Genomic DNA, 9518 nt, shown 5'->3' with positions numbered 1-9518 from the left:
GAAGAAAGCATTTTTAAAAATCTTTCTGTAATTCAGTTTGTTTCTGTTGTTCCGGTGAGAGGGTATTATAAGTTTTTTAAGTGCTTCTGTAAAGCACAAAAATAGCATGACCTTTATTTCCCAATCTGTGGATGTAGGTTGGGTCAGATAATGGTTCTGCCTTTCACTCTGCAGTACCCCCAGCTCCCACTGGATCTCACCCAGAGATTTCCCAGCCAGCCCTCTCCTTAGCAGGACATCCAGGCAGGGGTCCTCCCCAAGGCATGAGGCATGGGGTCTGTGCTCCGGGATCTTCTAGAGCTACAAGGTAGCAGCGCGTTCCCTCAGATTCCCAAAGCCCCAGCAGCACCTCAGCTCTTCAGGAAGGAGGAATCCCTTTCCTTCCCCCCCCCCCCACCCCCCAGTCACACTCGGCTGGGTGGTCACATGAGTGGGCCCTGCTGGGGCTCCCCAGGCACATCAGCATTTCCAGGCTGGTCTCCAAAAATGCCCGTACCCTTCTACACGGGTTCAGCCTCCATGGTGTGTCTACATGTCTACAGTGAGTGCTAGGTTGTATGTTGGAGGCAGATACTCAGTGAAGGACAGACCTACGGTCCAGACAGGGTTGTGGGGAGGGGACATCAGATGTGCGAACCGTAACGCCAGCAACAAAGAGAAAATGGAAGGAGAGAAGAGAAAGACAGCCGACTTCACACTATTGACTAGTCTGTGGTACGCCCTTGTGAAATAAACATAGACAATCTCACAGGCACCGTGTCAGACAAGGCCACTCTGTGACTGTGGTGGCTCAAGATGAAAACAGGAGCCATCTGTAATCACGTCTGACCACGATCAGAAGCGAAATTGTCCAGATCACAAAAATGACCACCAAACATGCCTCTTTCCCCGGGTAATATGAGTGACTGGTGCTTCCTCATCAGGAGCAGCTGTAGGCGTGCTCCCTGGCCCTGCCTTCTAGATAGGAATTAAGGCACCAAGCATAGAACCGCCTCTGATTCCTGACAACATCCTGTCCCGAGCAGAGCTGCACTTCCTTGAAGCCTCCCCAGAATCACAGAACACTTTCCCAAATCCTGTAGTAAGCTCATTTTTACACCCTCTTACTGAGGCTCACCGTCTCCTCCATTGCAACAGGTCCTTGAAGCCCCAGCTGACTGTAAGTGTGTCCTGGTGGCTCACGTTGGAGGACAATGACAAAGGACAGGCCCCCAGGTGGAGCAGTCGGTGCCATCGAAGGCAGAGGCCTAGGCGTTTTCACCCTGGCATTTACTTTCCCAGTTGTGAGAAGGTCAATTATGTAGTTGCACCTTCTGTGTTTATTCATTGCCTGAACGAGTCAGGTGTGTGAGGGCCTTTCAGAGAACCATCTGACTGTGGCAGAGATGTCTCTGGAGAGTACTAGAAGGTGAGGATGCATTGGTTAGGTGGGGACAGATGAAGAAATGTTTGAATTCCAGAGTGCTTTACCAATCTGTATCCTACCCTCATGGGTAACTGGTGTTGAGGGTGTGGACTTGAGGCTTAGCCCTGGCTGATGTGTGACGTACAAGATGCATGACCTGCAGCAAGTTTCTTGACCTCTCTGAGCTACAGAGCCTGCATTTTAGGGACGAAGAGATTATCCTTTACCTCACAGGCTTAAATAGAGCGTGTAAATCCCTGGTAGGGGTGGTGGGTACTCATCACATATGCCACTTTTTCCCCTCCCCACTAAGCGATGAACAGCCACTGTAGAGTCTTGAAAGAGGAGTGGCCCCGGGACAGTAGGAATTCTAGGAAGATAGTGCTGATGGTGGTGTTCCACATGACCTGAGTGGGGAGGGTGTGGGCAGACCCTGGGGATGACGGGGATGCCCCGGCTCACACGGTGCTCGCAGACCACCCCAGGGATTGCACCATGTTCTCACAAGCAACACAGCTGTCCCACGTGGACATGGGCAAAGAAGGAATGATGGAGGCATGGCACGCAGCGTGTCTTATGTCAAGTCTTACTGGGGTAGGATAGAAGGACGAAATGTGAACTTTAGCGACACTTCTCAAAGGCAGTCAAACTCTGAGCTGCTTGAGGCAGTAAGGGGAACAGATTTCCTTCAGCGTGCAGCAGTCAGCAAAGAGATGCCCATTTATTCATTTCTTTTCTTTACAAATAAATTAATTTTTAAATTAAATTTAAATTAAATTAAATTAAATTTTTAAAATTAATTTTTAAACGTTTGTTCGTTTTTTTAAAAAATATTTTTTAGTGTTTATTTTTTGAGAGAGAGAGGAGATAGAGAGTGAGCAGGGGAGGTACAGAGAGAGGGACACACAGAACCTGAAGCAGGCTCCAGGCTCCAAGCTGTCAGCACAGAGCCTGATGCAGGGCTCGAACCCACAAGCTGTGAGATCATGACCTGAGCCGAAGTCGGCCGCCCAACAGACTGGGCCACCAAGGTGCCCCTAAACGTTTATTCGTTTTTAAGAGGAAGAGACACAGAGCGCAAATGGGAGTAGGGTAGAGAGAGAGGGAGACACAGAATCTGAAGCAGGCTCCAGGCTCTGAGCTGTCAGCACAGAGCCCGATGTGGGGCTTGAACCCACAAACTGAGACTGTGACCTGAGCTGACCAGACGCCCAACCTACTGAGCCACCCAGGCATCCCTGGAGATGCCCATTTCTAACAGATTAGTCCTCGGGCCTTAACATCTTCCAGTTGTGAATCATTTCCATGGTTTAGCAGTGACTCAGAGAGAGTTTGCTTCAAATTGGGAGGATGACACTGTGCCCGAAGGTCAAGGTCGGTTGGGCTTTCTCTCAGTATTACTTGTTGAGTGATCAAGGCAGATCACTTCACTTTAGCCCAAGGGCAGATAACTCCCAGGAGGAGAAAATGGGTGACTGATGGCAAGAGCTGTATTTTGCAACCACTCTTTCCTCACCAGCCCCACCTCTAGCAGTTCTTAAATTTTATGGTTAATAGTACCCCAGAGAGACTGCAAGCTGGCCCATTCCTCACGTAGCAAGGAACTTTGAGATCTGGGATATTTGTGTTAAGTAAGCAAACAAACAAAACCCCAGGCGATTTGTGACTGTGAATTAGCTGCTGATGGTGTGAGAGTCAAGTCAAGGTCATAGCAAGTTGCCCCAGTGACTTGAATCATAAAGTCAGTCAACATTTATTGAGCACCTACTTTCTCTAAGGTTGGGCCCCAAGGAACTTGAACAGGTGATCTCTTCCTTCACAGAGTCTGTCATGGAGTGAGGGGGCTAACAAGTATATCAACCAATGGAATGCAAGGGCATAGGAAATGTGCCTCAGCCATCATGGTAACATGGAGAAGGGGATGATCACATTTTACTAGAAGGATGAAGATTTTACATTTTTAAATTTTTTTTTTCTAGGAGAGAGAGAGACAGTGTGAGTAGGGGAGGGTCAGAGAGAGAGAGGGAGTCACAGACTCTGAAACAGGCTCCAGGCTCTGAGCTGGCAGTCAGCACAGAGCCCGACGCGGGGCTCCAACCCACGAACCGCGAGATCATGACCTAAGCGAAAGTCGGACGCTTAACCGACTAAGCCACCCAGGCGCCCCTAATGTTTTTTTTTTTTTTTTTAATTTATTTCTGAGAGAGAGAGAGACAGACAGAGACAGAGAGCACATGAGCAGGGGAAGGTCAGAGAGAGAGGGAGACACAGAATCTGAAGCAGACTCCAGGCTCTGAGCTGGCTGTCAGCACAGAGCCTGACGTGGGGCTCAAACCCACAAACCATGAGATCATGACCTGAGCCAAAGCGGGACGCTTAACCAACTGAGCCACCCAGGCGCCCTGAAGGATGAAGATTTTAAAAGAAAAGGATTTTGAAGTCATAGACATAACGGTCACTTCCTTGCCCTTCTCCTGGAAGTGTGTGAGGTTCCTGGTCCCCACAAGACGCTACTGTCCTGGGGCTTTGTGCCTCTGGCTTGCACCCTTGACTCTCCCTTCAGGGGAGAGTCCGCTACTGCCCAGCTCTATTCATCCCTGAGGAGTCTCATCCTCAAGGTGCAGAAGCCCTAGGAATTGGAGACCTAGCCTTTGGGGCTCTTGGAATCCTGACCCAGACACTGGAGAATAATGATCAGGAAAAGGCGTAATTGTGCTAGATAACTCAGTCAGCTGGCTGAAAGAGAATGGAGGAAATTGGGAAGTATATACCTAGGCCTAAGCAGTCTCTCTGCTTGATACGACATGGCTACATTTTTTTTTTCCCATTTTGAGCATGAGTGGAAGACAGATGCCGACTATAAATACAACAAGAGAACAGCACCACAATTTATATACCAGTGTCGATTCAGCAAGCAAATCCGCTCAGCTTATTAAACTACAAATTTGGATAGCTTATTAAACTACAAATTGGGATACCGTGTATGTGTGTGCATGTGTGTGTGTGTTCCTGGATTGCCTCACATTTTAGTTGCAGTGTCTTCCTTTGGAGAATGGGTATATTCCCAACTGCATAGGGTCGTGAGGATTAAATAGTCTTTTTTTGTGAAAGCCCCTTTTCAACAGTAATATCGATAGTACTCACAAAATCTGAGACACCCTGATGTTGGCTACTGTTATTAAGTATACTGGAAAATAAGGTAACCCTTTCCAAAGAAGCTCAAAACCATCCCAAAGCACAGGGTGATTCTACCTCTCATTACATTAGTGTGTCTGTCAGTCAGTATGTAGGGACAGTGGTGCTGAATTTCAAAAAGATACAGTTGAATGGGGACCTTATTATTTGTTTGCCCTCCTTTCTGCTGTCTCAAAGGGCTCTCAATGTAAGGAATTTTAGGCAGATGTATGTATGTACCTGTATGTCTTTTTTTTTTTTTTTTATTAAGCATTTTATTAAAAGTTTTAATTGCCTTGAATTCACTTAGCTAAGTTATTTTGTAGATTTCCATATTGGAGACATTGAGCTATTAATAGATTTCCTAATATTAAATGATACACTGCAGACATAAATCAACCTATTTAGATAATTCAAATAATTGTTTTAATATCCTATTAAAATCAATTTGCTTTCATATCTGAGAATTTGGTATTTGTTTTTTTTTTTTTTTTTTTTTTTTTTACAAATAGTTTATTGTCAAATTAGTTTCTACATAACACTGTACCTGTATGTCTTAAATTGATAGTTTAAAATGTTAACATAGTTCCAAAGTGCCTTGAGGGAAAAAAAAATTCGTTTCATTTTCAGTGTGAAAGTGACATTGGTACCGCATAAGAAACACGCTAGGCAGACAATGGTTTAATCCCTGAAGTATTGGGTGTATATCCTAAAACCTTCAAGTGTCTGGAGAAGTGGTTTCCTTCTTAAAATGGATCATATTCTGCTCTGTGTGCCAGAATCTGACTATGTAATTAGGAGAAATCTCCTTCCCTGATTGCGATAATTCAGCCTGGGCTGGGTTTCCATGGATCAAAGAGCAGCCTCTGGATTCTCACTGGGAGGGGGCCAGTGGCTGAAGGCAGCGTTCCTTCCTTGGAGAGGGCACATCTTTTTTGAGAAGTGAAATACTTTTTAAAAAATTATTTTATTTATTTTTTTAATGTTTTATTTATTTCTGAGACAGAGCCAGCATGAGCAGGGGAGGGTCAGAGAGAGAGGGAGACACAGAATCCGAAAGAGGCTCCAGGCTCTGAGCTAGCTGTCAGCACAGAGCCCGACACGGGGCTCGAACCCATGAACCATGAGCTCATGACCTGAGCCAAAGTTGGATGTTCAACCGACTGAGCCACCCAGGTGCCCCAAGAAGTGAAATACTTTTTAGTAAAAAAAAAAACCCCAAAAAACAAAACCAAACCCAAAAACTGTTGCTCCAAAGTTTTCATTAATGGCTAGTAATGAAATGAGTAATTCATTCAGTTAGAATTTCTGTGGCAAATGCTGGTGTGGAAAAGATACTCAGTGTCATGGGACTGATGATGCAACAGATTATGCGTGGAGGCAGTATTAAATAAATAGTGAACTTTATTTAAGAAATACCATGTAATAGTCAAGTGTGTAGGAATGAAATAATAAAACTTGGGTTTGCTTTAGAATAACCCAGCTGACTGGGGGAGGGGACATGGGGTACAGAATGAACAGAATTGGCCATGTGTTGATAATTATTGAAAGTAGGTGATCAGGCCATGGGAGTTCATTATATTGTTTTCTCTAGTTTTATAAACATTTGAAAATCTCCATATAAAAAGCTAACAAAAAAGCCCTAAGGGGCATCTGGGTGGCTCAGTTGGTTAAGCATCTCATTTTGACTGGCTCAGGTCATTATCTCACAGTTGGTGACTTTGAGGCCCTGCATCCAGCTCTCTGCTGTTAGCATGGAGCCTGCTTCAAATTCTCTGTCCCCTCCCCTTTGCCTACCTCGCCCCCCCACACCGCCTCGCCCTTCTCCCGCTTGTCAGCACTCTCTCTCTCAAAAATAAACAAATAAAACTTAAAAAAAAAAAAGCCCCAGGGGCTCAGTTGGTTAGGCATTCAATTCAGTTGGTTGAGCATGAATTCGATTGATTCATGGTCTTCCAGGTTTGTGAGTTCAAGCCTCACACTACAATCGCTGCTGTCAGCCTGTCAGCACAGAGCACACTTCCAATCACCGGTTCCCCTTTTTCTGCCCCTCCCTTTGCTTGCGCTTTCTCAAAAATAAATACTTAAAAAAAAAGAAAGAAAAAAAAGTCCCAAAGGTGTTACTTTTTCCTGTTTGAATGAAAGATGTTTTTAAAAATTAATAATTCATAGATGTTGTTTATTGAAATATACACAATAGCTAACATTATTGGTGCTATGTTAGGTATTTGTATATTACAAATATACCTAAAACTTCATATGTGTTATGTTCCTATAGAATAATACAATGTATAGATATATACATATACTTTTATATGTACATATATAATTTAATATGTACATATATTAAGTACCCACACATACATATGTAGTGTATAAATTCATTTAATTCCTGTTAACTACTCCGTGTCTAAGTTCTATGTAAATTACCTGCATTTGCAGATGAGGCAATGGGATATGGAGATTAGTTCACAAGATCAATAAGTAGGATTCCAACAAATTTAGATTCTGGAACCCATGCTCCTTCTTCAACAGAATCCTCTATCGCTGTCACGATCCATGCTCTTCTGTCCTATTGCACTGTCATCAACAACTTCCCTTACCACAGTTTTTTAAATTTAAATTTTTTGGATGTATAAATCTTATAAATTATAACTTATTTATTTTTTGATTTACATCCAAGTTAGTTAGCATGTAGTGCAACAATGATTTCAGGAGTCGATTCCTTAATTCCCCTTACCCATTTAGCCCATCCCCCCTCCCACAAACCCTCCAGCAACCGTCTGTTTGTTTTCTGTATTTAAGAGTATTTTAGGGGCACCTGGGTGGCTTAGTCGGTTGAGCATCTGACTTTGGCTCAGGTCATGATCTCATGGTTCGTGAATTAGAGCCCCGTGTCAGGCTCTGTGCTGACAGCTCAGAGGCTGCTTCAGATTCTGGGTCTGCCTTTCTGTCTGCTCCTCCCCAGCTTGTGCTCTCTCAAAAAGTAAATAAACATTAAAAAAAATCTTTAAAAAAAAGTGTTTTACGTTTTGTCCCCCTCCCTGTTTTTATATTATTTTTGCTTCCCTTCCCTTATGTTTATCTGTTTTGTATCTTAAAGCCCTCATATGAGTGAAGTCATACGATATTTGTCTTTCTCTGACTAATTTTGCTTAGCATAATATCCTCTAGTTCCATCCACATAGTTGCAAATGGCAAAATTTCGTTCTTTTTGATTGCCAAGTAATACTTCATTGTGTGTGTTATTTTTTATATATATATACATATATATATATAAAATGTATATGTATATATATACACCACCTCTTCTTTATCCATTCATCCATTGGTGGACATTTGGGTTTTATCCATACTTTGGCTATTGTCAATAGGGCTGCTATAAACATTGGGGTGCATGTGCCCCTTCAAAACAGCATACCTGTATCCCTTGGATAAATACCTAGTAAGTGCAATTGCTGGATCGTAGCGTAGTTCTATTTTTAATGTTTTGAGGAACCTCCATACTGTTTTCCAGAGTGGCTCTACCAGTTTGCATTCCCACCAGCAGTACAAAAGAGATCCTCTTTTTCTGCATCCTTATAACATCTGTTGTTGCCTGAGTTCTTAGTGTTAGCTATTCTGATGGGTGTGAGGTGGTATCTCATTGTGGTTTTGATTTGTATCCTGGATGATGAGTGATGTTGAGCATCTTTTCATGTGTCTGTTGGCCATTTGGATGACTTCTTTGGACAAATATCTATTCATGTCTTTTGCCCATTTCTTCACTGAATTATTTGTTTTTTTGGGTGATGAGTTTGAGTTCTTTATAGATTTTGGATAGTAACCCTTTATCTGATAGGCTGTTTGCAAATATCTTCTCCCATTCCGTCGGTTACCTTTTAGTTTTGCTGATTATTTCCTTTGCTGTGCAGAAACTTTTTATTTTGATGAGGTCCCAATAGTTCATTTTTGCTTTTGTTTCCCTTGCCTCTGGAAACATGTTGAGTAAGAAATTGCTGCAGCCAAGGTCAAGGAGGTTTTTGCCTACTTTCTCCTCCAGGATTTTGATGGCTTCCTGTCTTACGTTTAGGTCTTTCATCCATTTTGAGTTTATTTTTGTGTATGGTGTAAGAAAGTGGTCCAGGTTCATTTTTCTGCATGTTCCTGTCCAGTTTTCCCAGCACAACTTGCTGAAGAGATGTCTTGATTCCGTTGGATATTCTTTCCTGCTTTGTCAAAGATGAGTTGGCCTTATGTTTGTCCATTTCTGGGCTCTCTATTCTGTTCCATTGATCTGAGTGTCTGTTCTTGTGCCCGCCAAACTGTCTTGATGATTACAGTAGCTTTGTAATACAACTTGAAGTCCGGGATTGTGATGCCTCCAGCTTTGGTTTTCTTTTTCAAGATTGCTTTGGCTATTTGGAGCCTTTTCTGGTTCCATACAAATTTTAGCATTGTTTGTTCTAGCCCTGTGATGAATGCTGGTGTTATTTTGCCAGGGATTGCTAGATTTTTATTTTCAAGTTGAAGTGAAAGTGGTGGGTGGGGAGGAAAGGGTTTTGTTTTTTGTTTTTGTTTTTGTTTTTTTACACGACCCTTCAGTAATTCTGCTGGAACTGCCTGACCCCTTTGGCCCCAGGCACAGAGCTGGTGTGACCCAGGAGTGAGGTCAGGTGCCTTGGCTTAGGTCATCCTTGGTCTTGGGTTCTCTGAACTGCCGGCCACAAAGGAGCAGCGCGCTGGCAGCCCCGTGGTGCCACCTGTAGTCAGAATCCCCCACAGCGGTCGTCTTAACGGCACCCGGGGGCCTGTAGGACGGAGCGTGTGACCCCGAGTGGGCAGACATGGCACTGCAGCCCATAGGGCCCCGGCCTGCCCTCCCGCCGGGTCAAAGCAGAGGTGTGTCCAAGTCCTTGTGTGACAAGTCCAGGGCAGATGGGCCTGACACATCTTGTCG

This window comes from Hyaena hyaena, unplaced genomic scaffold, assembly GCF_003009895.1.
Source record: "Hyaena hyaena isolate Hyena2069 unplaced genomic scaffold, ASM300989v1 scaffold_388, whole genome shotgun sequence".
Lineage (NCBI taxonomy): Eukaryota > Metazoa > Chordata > Mammalia > Carnivora > Hyaenidae > Hyaena > Hyaena hyaena.
Note: the sequence above shows the minus strand (reverse complement) of the source record.